Genomic DNA, 21,293 nt, shown 5'->3' on the forward strand with positions numbered 1-21,293 from the left:
TAAACAATCTGTTTATTTGGTTAAAATAGTTTTGTACTCTAAATGCAAAAACTTTTTTGGGGATCAGCTTTCTAAGCAGGCACCCATACTTTTATTTACTTTTGATTAATAAAATTGATTTACCTTATATTATTGCTATAATCTGGCATCAAATTCTATTGGTCTTTTCTGGAAGTACTTCTTTTTTGCTTTATTCTATTTTCACTACCACTTAACTGACCTTACTAATAAATTGTTGCTAGGCCTCTCTTTTCCTGATCAATGTGACTTTGTAATCTTGTCTCAGACATATGTTTTCTTTATAATGCAGCATCCCAGGTTTCTCGCTAGTAATCCAGAATCAAAGAGAGGTCTGGAATCATCTGCACACTAGAAGATTTTTGAGAATAACTGTTATAGCCTCCTCCTCTTCTTCCAGTTTTTTCCTTTAAGAGCAGTGATTCTTTTCTTTCTTTCTTTGAGACAGTCTCACTCTGTTGCCCAGGCTGGAGTGCAGTGGCACGATCAAGGCTCACTGAAGCCTCGACTTCTCGGACTCAATCGATTCTCTGTGTCAGCCTCCTGAGTAGGTGGGATTACAGACACGTTCCACCAAACCCAGCTAATTTTAGAGACAGGGGTTTCGCCATGTTGCTCAGACTGGTCTCGAACTCTTGTATTCAAGCGATCCAACTACCTCGGCTTCCCAGAGTGCTGGGATTACAGGAGCAGTGATTCTTAACCATTCTTATATCACTTAGTGACTCTGCCCCAGTGCTTGGTTTCCTATACCATAGAGGGGTTAAAAAGTCTATTTTTCACAGAACATAAAATAATTTTGTGTATTTTGTTAAATTTCTAACAAGTTTTATTAGCATTATAGTATTATTTAAAAGTATATATTGTTGCCATGGTTTAAAAATAAACAGAAATAAAAATCTACCAATAGCTGAACATTACAGTGAATATTAAGCTTTGTACTATACTAACTGTAAAACAAAAAGATAATAAACACATACCCAGATACAGTTCTTAAAGGGGAAGCAATAATACCTTCATAGCCAGTGTGGGACAAGGACTTGAGGTCCTCGAGTATTGCTTTTATTCCAGAGGACCACATCTTTGGCATAGCACCTTTAATTGTGATATGGCCATTGAGAAATCAGATGTATCATTGCTTGAGGATCACTGCATTTGATTATGTTACTGCCTGTTGTAAAACATTCATGCCTTCCTGAGAATTCCATTTTCTGCCTGGTACTCAATGCTCTTCATTGTTAAGCATTAGTTTGTTTTCTAGTGCTTTCTTTTCTGTTCTGAATTTTCCTCAGATATATTTATTCTGTGTCCTGAATGTACCTTATGTATTCCACCCTTGCCTTTGATATACTTCTAGCTAAAGCTAAGTTTTGTCCTTTAAGGTCCATATTCTCTGTGAACTCCCTCTGTCCCCTTTTGCTCACTTTTCCTGCCTTTAATTTAGGAGCCTTCTTCATGTAGGATCATTTTTTTTTTTATGCCATGGTTTAGTTAAATATTCTTGTCTTATTTCTCCAACTAGACTGTAAACTCCTTGACAGTATGGGCCATATCATTTAATTTCATCTCTCCCTAGATATCTATCTAAAGTATGCTTTTTACATAGCAGTTAATAAAAGAAGAAAGGAAATCAGTTTCATTGCTAGAAATTTTTTCTTACTTTACTGTAAGCTGGTCTAGATGTGGTCTAGTACATTTTTATACTACTTCAGTTGCTTAAGAGAATATGCAAGGTGCACATATATCTGTGTGTGTGTGTGTGTCTGTCTGTCTGTCTATCTGTGTTTGTATTTTATTTTTAAAGAGACCAAGTCTTAGTCTGTTCCACAGACTGGAGTGCAGTGGTGCCATCAGAGCTTACTGCAGCCTCAACCTCTTGGGCTAACGCAGTCCTCCCATTTCAGCCTCCCAAGTAGCCAGGACCACAGGTGTGTGGTGCCATACCTGGCTAATTATAGGAGTGAATCACTGCTCCTGGTCAATGTATGTTTTTATTGTCTTTATCCAAATCTGTTAGTCAAGCAGTAAGATTTTAGATAAATGAGGATAAAATTCTTATATGTTACTGTTTTACATTTATTTCTAAGCCTCTGTATATTTTTCTTTATGCTAGTCACATGCATATTTATATACAGCATGTGTATAAGTCGGCCTATGTAAGTTATAGGTGTATAATACATTTACGTTTACATTGTTAGTTTGCTTTTATTACTATAACTTTGTTGTCTTTTATATTATTAATTCTTTTATTCAGGATTAAAACTTAGCTAGCAAAATAATATATGATATTGTATTAATGATGTATGTGATATATAGTTGGATACATTCTTATAGGTAAAAATTTATATGAAGAAATGGAAATCTTATTTAAAAAATGAACTACACTATTTAAAATAGAAACCCATGATCTTTTTAACATTGCAGCTGAATTAAACAAATAATCTTTCCACCGTTACCAAGAGGTGCTGTAGTTAAAAATACATTTATACATATTATTTTTTAAAACCTAGTTAACTTTAAAATATGTAAGTTTTCTTGTCGTTTAGGGTTCTGTGAAGCTGATCATCAAGAGGGTTGCAAATCATTGGTGGTTTCTATTTTCAGATTTCCACATCCCGGAGTAATTTGCTTTAATTTCACCCAATTTAACCTATACTTCACACCATCACCATTCAGCTTTAATAGCTATGTTCTATGCATAAGAAAAGCAGATAAATGTCCACAATTAGGCTGCAAATGATTACAACTAGTTAGGGCTTTATGAAGACAAAACTTAAAGGACCATGGCGCCAAACAAAGCCACAAAGACGGCTCGAAAATGCTGTCTCGAGAAGTCAAGTCTACCATGGCATTTGATTTATTACTTTTGTAGCTGAGTTTACTTATTTTTAATATATTGGCAGGTGTGCCTACTCTGAGAAATACTCATCTTGAAAGAATATTAGTTCTCTGTTCATTTATTTTGGTTTTTAATGTATTTTCTTTTTTGAATCTCAGCAAAGATAACCAGATTGAACCTTTTGTCAAAAATATGTTTAAGAGGTAGCAATTTTTTGAAAATTGAGAAAAGTTTGTTTGAAATGTACTGGCGTTTATATGCCTTGTTGATGCATTTCTGAAATCAAGACTTTTCTGAAATACTTATTTGTTGAATAACCCTATCAGACACTTAGTAGAAGTATAGTTTTACAATTTCCTATAGATTACATTTCTAGATAGGTTTTTGTATGCAAAATACAAGCCTATGGGGCATTATTTCTATGAAATTTTACTTGTATGTGCATATTTATAAAAATTTCAGAAATTGTTTTAATCTTATTTGTATGTTGTATTTTCTATGATGTGTGTTTTCGTTGATGGTTAATGCATACCATTATTTCAAAGTATGAAGAATTTATAGTTTAAAAAGGTTTTAAAAAGTTAAACTGTTTATTTTTATTTTAATATAATAGCATTTTATAAATTTACTTTCTCCTATGAAGTAAAATTTGTTATATCTCTGTATTTAATGTAGTAAATAAATCTCAGTCTCAAGACTGGATCCCATCTTTTTTCAAAATTTTCTGAAGATTTTAATCAAGGGGTGACATATAAAACATTTTCTTTAAATACTTTGTAATAAATATATATATAATATAAATATAAAATAGATATAACTCAAGGCTTTAGTGTGGTATTCCCACATCAGTCATTCTGTTAGACATTCTCTCACCATTCTATATAGATAAGAGTAGCAATACTGATGGATAATAATTTTGTTTTATAGTTTATGTGCATCCAGAATTATTATAATTGTAAAACTCCCTATTTTAGAAATGTAATGTTCACGATTTTATTATATAAGAGATAACATGTATTTATTTTAAACATTTAGATAAGCCTTATTTTCTTAAATAATAATTGTGTCCTTAGTTTATTATTGCTTAAACTCCAAAATAAATGTAGATGAAAAACCAAAGCAATTGTGGGTTTTTTCTTTTTTTGTACACATGTAATGCATACAGGTGCTAACTTTAAAAACAATACTGAGGAATTAATAGTTGTCTACCTTTGTTTATAAAAACCAGTGTACGTGGGAAATTACACTAAAACTTATTATTTTTAAATATCCTTATTTTAAAGAAAGTAGTCACTTATTTATCCTACAAAGTAGACCAATATAGCCATGGCAAGACAATACAGCTACACAGCTTCACAGTTGTATTAAACTAGTTTCATATGCTATATCATAAAACTTTCAGTCCAATCAGCAACTAAATTTAAATACTGCAAATTGTAGCAGCAAAACAATAATTCTGCTGATTAGCCCCTTTCCATTTCTTGTAAGTGAACTGTTTATGCTGTTGAGTACCTTTTGAAAAAAGAAAAAGCCAAAACAGCCTTGATTAGTCAAGGAGTAATTGGATGACTTGATTTTAGCAAGAGAATGAATTGGTTGATGATAGCCTGTAACTAAGTGTAGTGGTTCTGTTCAGATGAATACATAACATACAGTCATCAGATCTTGACAGGTATAACATATAAGCAGTGCTAAAATCCCGTGGTGGGGGGATAAGATGGAAATGGAGGGGAATAAGTTTGCCATGAAGTCTTTTACTGGAAAATTTGAGGTGATTCTTAGAGGAATTTAGTGAAATAGCTATAGTTTTTTGTTGTTGTGCTGATTTTACATTGGGGGGTAAATAGGTGGAGAGATTTCTGTTTATTACAATAGTCCCCCTGTTTTATGTTCTAAAGACACAATACTTCTATAGACAAAAGAGCTAACGGGATCACTAACTTTTTGCAGGAGATCAATGATACATCCTTTCACTTCTGTGGAAAATCATGGAGTAAAGATCATGGCTTCTTAGTAAGAGCCTTGATGCATTAAATGTATTCATATTTAAAGTCTTGATGATGTCAGAACTTTTTATACACTGGATTCTTATTTATGATTTCCTGATTACTTTTAAGACTGATCTGAGTTTATATTAATGAAATGTGACATAAAGCAGGAACGAAGTTTTTGAAATGTGTTCTTTTTTAATTAGTCTTTAAAAAGCCCAGTCATACTTCCTGTCCCCCACCAAGAATGTAATAGAATAACCACTCCTTCTCTACCATCATGTGCTCTGTGGGTCCAAAAGTTTCATTTGCGTAAAATATGGAATCACTTTATTTTTAGGTGAATGAAATCAAGATGAACCTGCACAGCTGACCACAAGGATATAAGGGGTGTCACAAGGTCCTGGCCCATCCAAATCCATTCTGATACTGGCTTTGATTTGGCACCACCTGGTGGTGATTGTTAGCTCTGGCTTAACTGGTGATGGCAAGGACTAGATCTTGTAGACTGACTAGGACTTTATAGGATTGCAGTAGAAATTCTGGAAAGATCTCAGGTAGATAGTACCCATTTTGTTAGGCCAGTTGGGGTGGGTTACATCAAAAAAGTACTGGGGATGCAGTGGCTTCTCTTACACAGTCCGCTCCCAAAGGATATGGTTGCTTGCTTGTCCTTCATTTCTTCTACGTTTCTACTCACATTTTAGAACTGTGTGTTACTGTATTCAACGGTTTATTTTGTGAGGTATATTATCTGGTTTCAGGGCATCTACTGTCACAGTACTTTTCATTTGAACGCAAGAATGTGATCTCTATCATATAATGTGGGTTTAGTCAAACTGTCATCTTCCTATTATAACACTGGGTGTTATTGGTGAATCATTCCTCTTACATTCCTCTATTCTCCCATCTAAGAAAAATTAGATAGGAGTCAAAATCCATTGATATTATGAATCAAGGTTATAAAATAGTTATTTTAAATAGCCAGGTATTTATTTGACTGATTAATCCTTGTCCTGTGTTTACATTTTTTAAGCATTTAAACACTAGTTTCAAATTCCAACAGAGAAATATTTTATCTCTTTTCACAGCATCAATACACTTAAACATGGGATTAAAAATAGTTTATACTTTCAGCAAAACCTGTACATGACTCTTAGTATAACTTTTGAATGATATCTTCATAATACCAGTGCTCCAATTTGAAACCTTGAAGGCTGTCTTTTTTCCATCAACTTGTGTGAATACTGACTCCTTTTCTGTTCCCCTTCATCTTGGGTTTATTTTCTTATTTTTATTATATGCTGATCTGTCTCTCCTATTAGGCTTTTTGAAAGCAGAAACTCGTATTCAGCTTTTTCTTATCTTAGAAATTTGCCTTCAAGCTCGTGGAACCATTCTCTTTGTGATTAATATCCAGTAAACATTTGTTAAATATGTCTCTTAAAATGTGTATCTTTTTAACTATTTATACACCTCCAAGTGGATGCCTGGCCACATTTTAGTTCTTCTGGGTTTGTTATTCTTCTTGCCCACTAGACCAAAAAACGTTGTAAATTCTACTTCGTTTTCTTTCATATTTTTTTAGACTTGACCACTTTCATGTCATTTCTGTGACTGCTACTCACAGTCAACGACTTTATTTGTGACCATCAGTCTCTCTCCAAGCTATTACATCTTGAACATAATTGGCAGAATCATTTAGAGTGTGGGAGCAGTCTGGGTGTGGTAGCTCACGCCTGTAGTTCCAGAACTTTGGAGGGCTGAGGTAGGTAGATCATCTGACCTCAGGAGTTCAAGATCAGCCTGGCCAATGTGGAGAAATTCCATCTCTACTAAAAATACAAAATTAACTGGGCGTAGTGGCACATGCCTGTAATCCCAGCTACTCAAGAGGCTGAAGGAGGAGAATGGCTTGAACATGGTAGGCGGAGATTTTAGTGAGCCAAGATCGCGCCACTGCACTCCAGCCTGGGCAACAAGAGCAAAACTCTTATCTCCAAAAAACAAAAAACAAACAAAAAAATCCAAAAAGGGTATGGGAGCAAACAAGCCAGCAAGAGCAAGATCACAAGAACACTTCTCTGAAAATCTTCATAGAATTTTTCTCATCTAAGAGATTAAATTTCAGCTCCTCAGCTCAGTGTTAGAACTTTTCCATCAATTCGCAACTACACATTTGAACCCCTGGTAATATTTTTTGGTTAATACATGGCATACTTTTTGTCTTTCAGTATGTACTAGTGCATTTCAACTATAGGTTGGCAATATCTGGAGATATTTTTTACCTTTATAGCTGGGGTGCTTGTGTTCATGTGTGTTACTGGGCATCTAGTTTATAGAGGCTAAGGGGTACCATTAAGCATTCTCCAATGCACAGATCAGCCCTTTACAACAAATAATTATCTGTCGCAAAATGTTTGTAGTGCCAAGGTTGAGAAACCCTGGTAGACACCTTGTCTTTAGCTTTTGATTTATAATATATTTAATAGTCAAATACATTGAGGGCCTGCTGTGTGTAAGGTACCATCCTAAGCTCTTTATGTACATTATCACTTTAAATCTTCACAACAGTCTTATGAGGTAAGTACTGTTATTATGTACATTTTACAGAGGAAACTAAGGCATGGAGAAATTGATCCTACAACTAATCAGTCAGTCTGAAATCCAGATTTGAATCCAGATGTTCTGATTCCAGAATGTGTGCCCTTAATCACTTCTGTTATACTTCCATCCTGCTGGAATGTCTTCTTTACTCTCTGCTTCCCTTTGCAAATATTTGTCCCTGAAAGGCCTGTGTGTATACTGGCCTTCCCTCTTTAATCCTGATTCATGCTGATTCATCCCTTCTTTCTCTCTCTTTTCTTATTGCTACATTATATTGGTCTTAGTTATAGTTTGTAGGTATGCATTCCCACTCCTTAATTTGACTTGTACGTTTAAACAATTGTTTCTATTGACTAAAATATGTAATCCAATGCAAACACCCAAGAAGTCTTCAGAAGATAATTGTCTGTCCTTCACTAATAGTTAAGCAATTCAGGGATGAAGAGATAACAAGAGATTTCTTGTGACTTTTATTGCACTGTATAGTTTGCCATATTTTATGCTTTGCCTCTCTAGTAATTTTTGTGATTGATATGCTTAGCACTAGTTTCTTTGAAATGCTCACTAAATGTCTTATTGTGTGCTGTGAAATTGATCTGTTTCTGTTGTGCTGCATGTTTAAGCTTCATCTAGAATCTGTAATTTCCCTCTAACAGTTTTTCATTCTAAGCTCCAATAACTGCTTGAGGCATTCATTCATCCATTGATTCCTTCTTCAGTCATGTCTTCACTTGTATTTTTGCTCACCCCTTTTTGGGGCCTGTTGTGTACCAGCTCTGATCAAGGCACTGATGGGAACTAGAAAGCCATTTAAGAAATACATAATCCCCAAGCTTAGGTAAGTAGGCATAGAATCAGATATTCTAACACTAGATTGTACATGCTATAGGTCAGATTAATAGAATGAACAGATTATTGTGGCAGTTCAAATAGAGGGTATGGTTAGAGGAGGCGTATTGCTATGGAGATACCATTTCAGTGATATTTCATTAAGGCCGTGAATGATATAAGTTTCTTTAGAAGGTAAAAGTGGGTAGGAAGAATATTCTAAGCAGAGGGATGAGTAGCAGCATGGAAGATGAGAAATAAAAGCATTGAGAGTAATTCAGTTTGATTGAAAGTGGAGTATTGTGAGCACCAACGTTAAATTAAAGCTCTGATTTGCTGTTTAGTTTATTTCTTGAATAATAAATGGTTCACATGTCCCCTTTATCCATAACTTATAGTATTGCTAATAAAGACGGAATTCTAGTTTTTGTCAATTTCTGCATTTGTGTTTTTTTCCTCCTTATAATATGACTCCTTGGAAAGATGTAAAAATGAATTTTTTCAGAAGCCATATTTAATGTAATATATTTAACCACCAGTTTTACTGTAGTTTATCCCAAATAAGTCTCTGCAACTCCTTCATCTGTGACGCAGGTATGGTAGAAATCTCTTAGACCTGAATTCCTCTAGGATTGCCTTGTAAATGAGGGGAAACTAAAACTACATTTTAAGGATGGATATAAGAAAGAAAGGATACTTATTTATCTTTGAGACCCAAAAAAAGCAGTGGGAAAAAGTACAGTGATAGTTAAACATGAAGAACTTTCTGGCCTTCATGAGTCAGCACAGGAGAGTTTGGTTTGAGTTGAGGATTTCTGGAGAGTAGTGATGGTAAGGTTTTAAGAGTAAGGGCAATGTTAGTTTATACAGGGCTTTTTCTATGGCCAGAAGGTTAAATGATGTTTTGTAAGTTAAGAAAATAGCAAGATGGCTATTGCAAAGGGTAAATACAACAGAAGCAGTCAGCTCAATATTGGAAGTAGGGCAGAATCCCAATATTAATTCAAAATAGCATTGATTGGCCAAGCACACATGTAATCCCAGCACTTTGGGCAGCTGAGGTGGGAGGATTGCTTCTGCCCAGGAGTTCAAGACCAGCCCAGACAAGATAATAAGACCTCGTCTCTACTGAAAACAAACAAAAAAGTAGCCAGGCTCAGTGGCAGACACCTGTAGTTCCACCTACTCAGGAAACTGAGGCAATAGATCAAGGCTGCAATGAGCCATGATTGTGCCTCTGCACTCCAGCCTGCGTGACAGAGCAAGACCCTGTCTCAATACAAAAACAATATAACATTGCTTAATTTTGCCTTTTACACATTTAAAGTATCTGTTATATAATAAGGAATAAGAAGTGAAAATCTTGTTGAAAGCTGAATGCTAGTTCTCATTAAGATACTTCTTTTTTTGCCTACTTCTTTGAAAAGAGTTGCTGTGTTGCAGCAACTAAAAATTTAAAACCCTTGAGCAATTGAATATAATTAAGTACAGGTGTTAACTCTGGGTTATAATTTATAACTTCTAAGTAACTTTAAGGATTCTTTAATGGTGCAGATGCCTAATTATCTACAATATAAGTATAATGCCAATAACTGTTAGGCAGAATTTTCTGGTGTTCTGTACATTTAAAAGAATTACACTGTATAATATTGTAATGTGTTGCTTTCCAATTTTAACATTTTTCATGTCTTTCTACCTGCTTTTTTCTTCTTTATCTCATCCTTACTATTCAGTGTTGTGTTTGATTCTCTGTTTAAATGTATACTATTTTTAATTTAAGAGAACTGTTAAAATTAGAAAAAAATAACAATTTTTAAAGTTTCTCAGAATTGAATTGACCCACTTTATTATTTTCTCCTATGCTAAATATGTTTGTCTCAAGATTTGGAATTGTTTTTACTTACAGTTTCGCTTGATTGCTCCCATATAAGTTTACTTTGCATAAAAGTCCTGTAGGAATCAATTATAATTTCTTTAATTTTAGACTAGTCCCTCAAAGTTAGCCACATATGCCTTTTATTTTACTAAGCTTTTTGAAAACCTTAATCAATTTTTGAATATGTCAGAGGGATGGTAGTTTTCCTCCTCTTGGTCTAGATTCAGTTTTAGAGCTGTTTCCTATAATGAGAGAGGAGGAAGGAAGAGGAGATGGGAGAGAAGCAAAGCAAAAGCAAATTCTTCTGGCTACTTTTAGTTCTATTTTTCACTCCAGCATTAAACAAGTAGACTGTAGCACAGACTGGATTATCTTATGGCCTTTGCTATATCTATTTTAATAGACTTTTCCCTGGAAAACAAATATTAAAGACTTTAGAGATTACTTCTGATTGATTTCTTATTGTAAATCAGTACAACCCATCAACTCCAGTTATACTATTCCATTTATGGTTTTGCATCAAGTAATTACACTTTACTAGACCAGTTATTCCATTTTTATACATTTAGAAAATATTTTGTTTCTCCAAAGATCTAAGAATATATCCACTGATTAATACAACTCTTTCAATTTGTTTCAAACCCTGAAGGTTAGAAACATAAACCTACATCTTTTTGAATGGAATCTTGTTAGTAGAATGCATTGTTATTTTGTGTATTCCGAAATTTGCCTTATTCCCTGATATTAAGAAAGGTAAATTGATTTTTAAAGTGAATATAATAAATTGAGATGCTCTTCTCCCACTTTTTGACCTTTTTTTTTTTTTTTGAGACAAAGTCTCACTCTGTCATCCAGGCTGGAGTGCAGTGACGTAATCTCCACTTCTACAACCGCCACCTCCCCAGTTTCAAACAATTCTCCTGCCTCAGCCTCTTGAGTAGCTGGGACTACAGCCATGCACCACTACACCTGGCTAATTTTTGTATTTTTAGTAGAGACAGGGTTTCTCTATGTTGGCCAGGCTGGTCTTGCCTGCCTAAGCCTCCCAAAGTGCTGGGATTATAGGTGTGAGCCACTGAGCTGGGCCCCACTTTCTAACTTAAGGAAAGTGGTTAAAACTACACATCTTACTTAATGCAAAGATACATATTACAAGCTTTAGGTTAAGCTATAAATTAGATGATGGTTTTGTTCAAATTGCTTTTGTTACCAAGATAAAAGGGGCTTTATCCAGTTTAAGACTATGGTTTTAAAGTGTATCTGTAAACCAAGGCTTAAACTATATTTGCAAATCAGAGCATTCAGAGTGTGCAATAAATAGCTTTCATTTACCACCCCCCATTCACATCCCCACTCCCACCCCAATACAATAAAGAATTTTTGTCATGTCATTTATGGAAAATAAAAAGGAGTTTGCATTTTCCAGTGTTTATCAATAAAACTATAGATATTAAATGAATTGCCAATGCATGCTTAGCTCTCTCCCTTCTCTTTAAATATTAATGAGCTAGAGAATTATGAGGAAGTTGGAAACCAGAGTTTTCTGACATAGTAATACTTTGTTTTGAAGAATGAATTGTAAATTTGAAAAAATAAAGACTTTTTTTTTTAGCAGGATATTCCTGTCTTGATTTCTAACATTATATTTAATAATTTAACTTCTTCTATTGGTTTCGAAATCTGGCCCCTAACCTCTGAATGATTGTGGCCAGACTGGATTAGAATACAAATACTCAAAATGTTCACTGTTAACACATAGGATAAACTGGAAAGCAATGTAAAATAATGTAGCATATAGATTGTTTTGGTGCTGTGGTTTAATATGACCATATATGTAAGTAATAATTGTATTTCTCTTTTTCTGAAGTCTGCATTTTAGAACAGTGGTCATCTGGTTGACATTATTTTCTTCAGTTAACTCTCAATGTTCATCCTGTTTTCATGTGTCCCATCAGAATTCTGATGCCGTTCTTCTGATCCTATTTGGAGAACAGCGATTCCCTTTTAGCTGGTTCTTTACTTCTGGTTAGTCTTTCTAAAATGCTGCTTTCTATATTACTCATTAATTTAAGACCCATTGTTGCCTTCCTACTAACTAACACATGAGTGCCAGACTTACCCTGATATTTGAACTTCCCTATCCTCCATGCCCACCTGTTATCATCTACTCTTCAACACAGTTTCTCACTGTGATCAGCTCTCTAGTAAACTTTGTTCATTTCAAATTTTATTTTTTATGATGCTTTCCCCTGTTGCTTGTCATGCCTTTCTTCATCTTCTTAACCTATACTAATTTTTTCTATTTTTAAAGGCTTTGCTCATCCATTATTAATTATGCTTATATTTAAAGTCTTTGGTGGTAAATATTGCTCTCCCTTTTTAATAGGTTAGATTTATTTCCTAACCAGATTGTCCAGTTACCGAGATCAATTTTGACTTTTGTTTTTAATTCTCACAGGCTTAGCACATTGTTGGATATATAAGGAGGCTTTCTCCAATTGGAAACATATTTAACAAGGCATATTGTGGTTTGCATATGTGTTGAGAGGGTGGCAGTTAAAGCACTGATTTATATACCAAGGAATTCTTTATCTCTGTATTGTATAATGGTAGAGTATGAGAAAAGCATAAGTCAAATAGGTCCATTTTGACTACATACCCTCTTATTCCCAAGAAAACTCTAGACATGCTGTTTGGAATACCAAGGTATCTTAGTCTCTTTTCTCTTGCTGTAACTGTATACCAGAGACAGAGTAATTTATAAAGAAAAGAAACTTTTTTTTTTAAGATGGATTCTCACTCTGTTGCCTAGGCTGGAATACAGTAGCATGATCTCTGCTCACTGCAACCTCCCCTTCCTGGGTCCAAGCAACTCTCCTGCCTCAGCCTCCCGGGTAGCTGGTATTACAGGCACCTGCCACCACACATAGCTAATTTTTGTAGTTTCAGTAGAGATGCAGTTTCACTCTCTTGGCCAGGCTGGTCTTGAACTCCTGACCTCATAATCCACCCACCTCAGCCTCCCAAAGTGCTGGGATTACAGGCATGAGCCAACACGCCCAGCTGAAAAGAAACTTATTTCTTACAATTATGGAGCCTGGGAAGTACAATGTCAATGGGCTGCATCTGGTGAGGGCTTTCTTGCTAGTGGCAAATTTCTGTAGATTCCGAAGGCAACACGGGCCATCATGTGGTAGTGGAGCTCACGAGAGATGGCCAAACTTTTTATAACAAACCCCCTCCGGTGATGAATAGCCCACTCCCTTGATAACCCATTAATCTATGAATGCCTCAATCTATTCTGGGGGCAGAGCCCTAGTTACCCAGAGATTCCACTTTTAATACTGCTGCATTGGAGACCAAGTTTCCAACATGAACTTTTGGGGAGCACATTGAAACTATAGGTTTTCTATGACAGATGGCTGATAAATATTGCTGTGAACCCTGTACTCTTTAATACATCATGTATTTCTATGTCTTTCTAGGGATTCTTCTAAAAACTGAATGCAACCCAAGTTTAGGTAGTAATATAGGAAACCAGTTCACTGAAGTCCTGAATTTCCAAAGTATATTTTTGTTTCTGAAGTTCTTCAGGTTAGATTCAGCATCTTTAAACAGAGTATAGATTTATCCTTTTTACTCACATCTTTATGGAATAAGAACAGGCTTTGAGTGAATGAATGAATTGATTAATCTTCAGTCCATTTATAATCATCGAAAAGAACAAACTCATCATTTCTGTCAAATCATACCAATAAATAAGTAGCATGCAGAATATCCAGTACCATAGGAATAGTCAAATGTATCTCACCAAGTAAATATGTGTTTTGAATGAACCTCAGTAAGGGAAGTACGGAAATTAGAAAAGTCATGATTTTAGAGTAACCATTGACATTTTGCATTTATTCACCGAGTGAACAGATTTTATATTAGAAATGGTTTATATAACTAACTAAAAATATTTTTTGGTTCATTGCATTTGATACTGCCTCAGAGTATACTGGAGCCACTCAGGGGAGTTCTGAGTTGGAGACTCTGTTAGTGAGAGTGTAATAGAGGGATAAGAGAAGAGAGCTAAGAAAGACGTCAACATTTATGGGGAAATTATAACAAGAAAAGGAATGACCTGAGAAGATGTGACCGGAGAATACAAAAGAAAATCTGGAGAATGCAATTAGAAGCAATGAAAGAGACTACTATTTCAGTGCTCTGAGGTTAGATGCTACCGAGTGGTCATTCAAGATTCCTGAAGAATGGCTGTTAGATTTAAAATCATTAAGGCAAATCACTGATGTCTGATGTCCCTTCTAAGATAAGTGTCTGTTAGCTTGGTGGTGACATATGCCAGACTATAGTGGGTTGAGTTGTAAACAGGGGGAAAGATGTGGAGAGAGCAGATTGGACAGCTCCTTCAAAAAGCTTGGCTCTGAACTAGAGGAATGAAAGCAATAACTAGAGGGGAAATTAATGTCCAGGGTGAATGACATGATGGATTTAATGCAGAATCTTAAGCATGCTTAAATGTTGATAAGAAGTATTAGTGGAAATGGAGGAGATACAGATACAGGAGAGAGGTGTAATAGATTGAGGTCTCAGGAAATAGAAGGAATAATCTACGGAGCAAACTTCTTTGGGAGGGGCTAATATCCAGAACAGAGATGGGAGAGAGAGTAACCAGAAGCAGTAGAAGGAGTTCTCCATTTTACTGCTGGGAAGAAGGAAAGGTTAGTTAGATAAAAACAAAAAAGGGGGTTGACTGTCCAGAAGTGACATGCATTTCCCTATGAAGTGGGAAAGGTTAGGGAAGCAGGGGAGAACTGGAAAGCATTGGAAATGTGAGAGATATCGAGAAGGTTTGAAAAGTGTACTTTACTGTGAAAGGAAACACTGTAGGATTGCTGGGTAAGAAATTTGCTTGAGAGAATCCAGCTTAAGCCTATTATGGTTAATTTTTTTTTCTATAACAAATGATTTTTTAAATGAGGGTTTAGCATAGTTAACATTTTAGTTACTCATTCATTATGTGAGTATTTCTCCTTATGGCTAGTCACTACAAGACCAAAATTTTAAACAAAATTTACGCAAAATTTTGGGCAAATTAAACTTGTATATTGTGTTTTTTGTTTTGTTTTTTGAGACATAGTTTGACCCTTGTTGCTCAGGCTGGAGTGCAGTGGCGCGATTTCAGCCTGTAACTTCTGCCTCCTAGATTCAAGCGGTTCTCCTGCCTCAGCCCCCAACTAGCTGGGATCACAGGCACCCACCATCACGCCCAGCTAATTTTTTGTATTTTTAGTAGGGCTGAAGTTTCACCATGTTGGCCAGGCTGCTCTCAAACTGCCTGCCTCGGCTTTCCAAAGTGCTGAGATTACAGGCGTGAGCCATTGTACCCGGCCTATTGTGTTTTTTAAAAAATGACTTTAAAGGCCAGGCGGAGAGATTACTTGAGGCCAGGATTTGAGACCAGTCTGGCCAATATGGCAAAACCCCGTCTCTACTAAAAACACAAAAAAATTAGCCACGCGTGGTTGCGCGCACCTATAATCCCAGCTATTCAGGAGGCTGAGACACTAGAATTGCTTGATTCTGTGAGGTGGAGGTTGCAGTGAGCTGAGATCCTACCACTGCACTCCAGCCTGGGTAACAGAGCAAGACTCTGTCTCATAAATAAATAAATAAATATTTTGAAATGACTTGTTTTTATATAAGCAATGCATGTTTATTATAAAAAGTTTAAATGAGACAAAACTAATAAAGAAGTTCTAAAAATTAGTAGCTTGCTTCACAGAAATTTTTATTAGCATTTGGTCGGTGTCACTGAGAGAGAGAGAAAAGACTTTATATAAATGTGATCATATAGTATATATACTATTTCAAATAGACTACTAAATTTTATTTTGAGTTTGAAAGAAAAAGAAATAATAGAGAAGAAATTACTGAATGTCAGGTTTTTTTTTTACAAGAGGTACAAAAGATAGGTTCTTAAATGATCCATTAAGCCATAAGAAAGAATTCTGAAACCTTATGTAAACTTGACTTTTTTTCTTTTTCTTTTCTGTTTAATCACCCAACTTGAAAATGTGTGACTTAATTTTGATGCTTGTATGAACATAGTTTTCTTCTGCTGCTCTTGATGTTGTGTGGTGTCAGTGGTTCTGTATCAGTTGGTTAACTAACCTGCAGTTGGTCAAGTATACTTTTTATTTCAGTGATTATTTATGCCATCTTATTTGGAATGTGAGCCTTTGAAAGTGGCTATGATTTCTAAGTAGGCCACCTTATTGACTGATAGGATCACTTTCACAGACTGAGAAATCTTAGGGTGTCTTACTTTATATAATTAATCCACTTAGAGAAAGAGAAGATATTCTCAAAATTCAAAAAGCTAAAATTTAGCTCATTTGGACTCTTGAGTTATAAGAAATTTTGTCTGTCTTTATCTCTAAATAGTAGTATCCAATGGTTGAATACACCTTAGTTCTTGAAACTTTTTTTTCCCTCAGTCTCATAAAAGCATACTCCTAGTTTTTCTCTGACTTTAGGTCAGTCCCTCTCAGTCTCTTGCGAGTTCTTCTCCTTCCTCAGACATCTGAGTGTTGGAGTGCTCTCTCTAGGTGATGTCATTCAGATCTGTAACTTTAAACATATTTGATAACTGTCAATTTTATATCTTCATTTATAACTTTACATCCTCCATCTAGCCTATCTCTAAAATATAGTCCTAGTACATACGCTTCTCTTCTTCTCTACAGTCTTATTTCAGTACCACTCATCTGGTTATCTCTCATTGGCACCAGTACAGCCACCTCCTAATTTTGTCTGCAGTCACTCTTGCCTCCTCTCTTAGAATCTGTTTTTTTTTTTTGAGATGGAGTTTCACTCTTGTTACCCAGGCTGGAGTGCAATGGCGCAATCTCAGCTCACCATAACCTCTGCCTCCTGTGTTCGAGCAATTCTCCTGCCTCAGCCTCCTGAGTAGCTGGGATTACAGGCACACGCCACCGTGCCCAGCTAATTTTTTGTATTTTTAGTAGAGACGGGGTTTCACCATGTTGACCAGGATGGTCTCGATCTCTTTACCTCGGGATCTACTCGCCTTGTCCTCCCAAAGTGCTGGGATTACAGGTGTGAGCCACCGCACCCGGCCCAGAATCTGTACTTTTTAAAGTAGCTAAAGTGGCCTCTTTAAATCATAAGTTATATCTTGTCACCCTGGCTTCCCTTTATTTAAAACTACCCAGTCAATATCCAGATTTCCCATAACAGCTAGAATAAAATCCAAACTCTCATGGTTTGCAAATGTATGTGAACTGTGTTACCTCTCCACCTTAAACTCTAATCTACCATCCTCTGCCCTGGTTCACCTGTACTGACCATATTTCTGTTTCTGAAGCACTTCAGATTTATTGCTATTTTAAGGCTTACTTCTTAGAAGAACCCTCTTCCCTCAGATCTTCCCAATACTGCCTCATTCTGGCTGTTTGGCACAGACGTCATCTCAGAGAAATCTTCCTGCCTATCCTAGCTGAAGTATTGCACAACTCCTCACTCTTCTCAGCACATACATACGTGCTCTATCATCTTACCCTATTTTACATAGACGGGCACCAAAAATAAATTTCACAAAAACCATATCATATCCTATCATCATCAATATGATTATAGTTAGTATTTTCAGGCATTTCTCTTGATAGTGAGTTATTTTACCAGAATATATGATTGTTTTTATACATATTGATCTAAATGTAATACTTATGCATAATGACTCACATTTTTGGCTGAATTTATTTGAACAGGAAACTTTGTCACTAATGTAAGTGGAAAATTAGTATTACTTGCCAAAATTGAAGCTAATAAAAACAAATACAATGAAAACTGCAGTTTAAAATTTTTTTTAATCTTTAGACTCTGAGACTTAGGCTTGCTCTGTTGATAAAAGATAAACATTAAAGACCAACAGCATTAAACTGAGACTTTCTTGACATGGAAAAATTGAAAGAGAATTGTAATGAAAGTAACTTTCTCATCAAGCAGTTCAGTGTAATGTAGTGTCGTCTGTCCTCTGGATTTACCAGTGCACTAAAACAAAACACCATTTTAGTTAATGTGAAGTTGAAATAACTTAGGCCATGGACTAAGGTAAAAGTGTGCTAGTGAACTAGTGAGAATTTCTAGGGGAAAAAAACCTAGAAACTGTTTATTTTAATCCTTTCCAAGGTGAATTGAATAGCATGAAACTGTATTATTCAAAATTAATTTTTTGAATATATTGCTGAGAAATTCTTCTAAATTACTAATTCCCACATTATAAAAAATATATATTTCCCAATTACTGAAAGAGTTTTGTGCGTTGGGCTCTCAGCTGAACCCTTGACATATATTATCTAATTTAATCATATCCATTCTCTGAGAGGTACAAGCAGCCTTGTTTAAGATAAGATCTATAGAGGTTAGGTAATTTGTCTAAGGTTCTATGATCAGCAAATCTATTTTATATATTATATATTTATTATATATATAATATATAAATCTGGGTTCATGGAATATATATATATATATAGAGAGAGAGAGAGAGAGACATATATATTCCATGAACCCAGATTTGCTGATCATAAAAGTTGTGTGTGTGTGTGTGTGCACTAACGTATAAAAACAGGGCCTTACTCTGTCATCCAGCATGATCACAGCTCACTGCTTGACCTCCCAGGTTCAAACAATCTCCCACCTCAGGCTCCCAAGTAGCTGGGACCCCAGGCATGCATCACCATGCATCTTTGATTTAGAGATAAGGTCTTGCTATGTTGCCCAGGCTGGTCTTAAACTCCTGAACTCAAGCAATCCTCCTGCATCAGCCTCCCAAAGTCTTAGGATTATAGGTGTGAGCCACCATGCCTGGTCTCAAAGACTACATTCTTAAGCACTAAATCTTGTATGAAAAAAGACAAGGTGCAAAAAAATGCTGACATAAATGTATAGTGAAGATGGTTGACCCAGAAGCATGTCTTTTGAAAAGGATCTCTAATTTTTTAGCTCTAAGAAATGGGAAGTTACCCAAATGGCCACCAAATTGTTTGGAAACTTTTATTTTATGGCTGTTCTAGGCCTGTTCTAGGGTATTCCATTTGACAGGATAGTTTTACTGTTCCCTTTACTTAATTTTTATCTTAATATTTGACAATTTTTTTCGGAAATAAATTTAAATTCTACTTAAGGTGTGTTACCACCTCACAGTACAAATGAATATAATAATACTAACCTTGGGGCAGGGGAGCAATAGTGCCACCAGAGTATGTAAGGTCTGTGGGTTTTTTTTTCTTATAGTAGGGGGAATAGATTAGTGATGATACCGTCATAACTCCTTTCCTAGGCTAGTCCTTGGCAGTGTCTAGGCAAGGTACAATCTAGAAAATAATTTGGTTTTTGTTTTTTGGGTTTTTGTTGGCAGGTTTTTTACTTTGTTTTTGCTCAAGACAAGTCTTGCTCTGTCGCCCAGGCTAGAGTGTAGTGGCATGATCATGGCTCATAGCCTCTAACTTTTGGCCTGAAGCAATCCTCCTACCTTAGCCTCCCCAGTAGCTAAGACTATAGTTGCATATGCCCAACTCATTTTTTTTTTATGTCTTCTAGAGACGGTCTTGCCTTGTTGCCCAGGCTGGTCTTGGACTCCTGGGCTCAAGTGATCCTCCTACCTTGGCCTCCCAAAGTGCTGAGATTACAGGTGTAAGCCAACCTAAAAGATAATTTGAAGGTTGCAAGATAGATACATGATTTCTTCCCCTCCCTCCTTTATTCCGTTTTTCTCTTTGGATTTGTTTAGATCATTAGAGGGCTTTGTTTTTTGTTTGTTGTTTTGTTTTGTTTTTTTTGCTTTCAGAAGAATTGCAGTAACTAAGTTTCTCCCTATTATCCACTTGGTTAAAATCGAGGATTATAATTAAGAATTGCCATTTAAAACCTGCTAATACATTTACTGTAGGGATGTTGTTGAGGACATCACTATAGTTAGTCATTGGACCCTACGTAGAGACAACTATATAAGCTACTTTTCATTCTGAGTGTCATAGAAAGCTTAGTCACTTCTATAACTGACAGTATTATTTGTGTTGCTTGACTGCCAGGAAGCTTCCATTTTTATTTTCCTATTTTATCATGCTATTTGCATAAGATGCCTCAAATCTTGACAAGAAGTAAATAATATTGTGCTTTCAGGGAGACTTCTCTCATATTTTCAAAGATTCAAAACATTTACCTAACTACTGTCTGTTGTGTTTATTAGTAAAACATAATATAGCTCCTCATTTCTACTAATTTTGCTCACATGAATTTGACATTAATTCGTACATCTTTGTGTGCAAAAAATACTTAAATATTACTTTACATACCTATACTTTAATTGTAATAGTATACTTATGTTTTGTTACTATTACTGAATAGTCCACATTAAGATACAACTTAATTATTTTTAATTTTTGGAAATTATATTTAAAAACTATTTATAACCTGTAACAAGAGTATCTTGGTTGTTGGTATTTAAGAATGAGCTATGTTCACTGTTTCTCTTACCAAACTCAATCAAATTCTCTCATGATTTCTTTGATACCTCTGTCTAAAATAATTGATACTTTATGTTTGAAAACATCTCATTTTGAGACTATAATCTAATTGGTAATTTTAATGAAATTAATCTATTTATAAATGTGTATATTGTTTCATGGGTATATCATTGCTTTCTGTTTGTAATATTTCTCAGTATTTGTTCATTTTTTATGATACTGTTCTTTATCTGGTAATTTGAGTAAATCCCAGTTGAATTATGTTGCCACATTATGTCTTCAAAAGGGCAGAAAGTCAGTACACATGCTTCAGTAATATCTGGTTGTTTTACCCTTATGTTTCCAGTTGGCAATTTGAAATTATGGCTTCAACTGCACTTTAAATATGTGATAATAGCATGTGTTTCTAATAAGGGCCAGCATCATTTTGTTCAGATAGTGTGAATGGTTGTCACTCATATATGACAAATGCACCTTCATCTGCTTCTTTGATAGTCCCCTAAAAACCATACCCTCAAATCAGGCCGATGAAATTAGCTGCTGTGTAAATTGTGTGTCTGAGTGGTTCATTATCTAATCACCGT

At 35.4% G+C, this 21,293-nt stretch overlaps 1 protein-coding gene across 3 annotated transcripts in view; it reads left to right on the top strand.

The window, feature by feature from the left end:
• Positions 1 to 21,293, top strand: part of OLA1 (Obg like ATPase 1) — a 176,923-nt gene that overhangs the window by 82,930 nt on the left and 72,700 nt on the right. The window lies entirely within an intron of this gene.

This window comes from Callithrix jacchus, chromosome 6 (genome assembly GCF_049354715.1).
Source record: "Callithrix jacchus isolate 240 chromosome 6, calJac240_pri, whole genome shotgun sequence".
Lineage (NCBI taxonomy): Eukaryota > Metazoa > Chordata > Mammalia > Primates > Cebidae > Callithrix > Callithrix jacchus.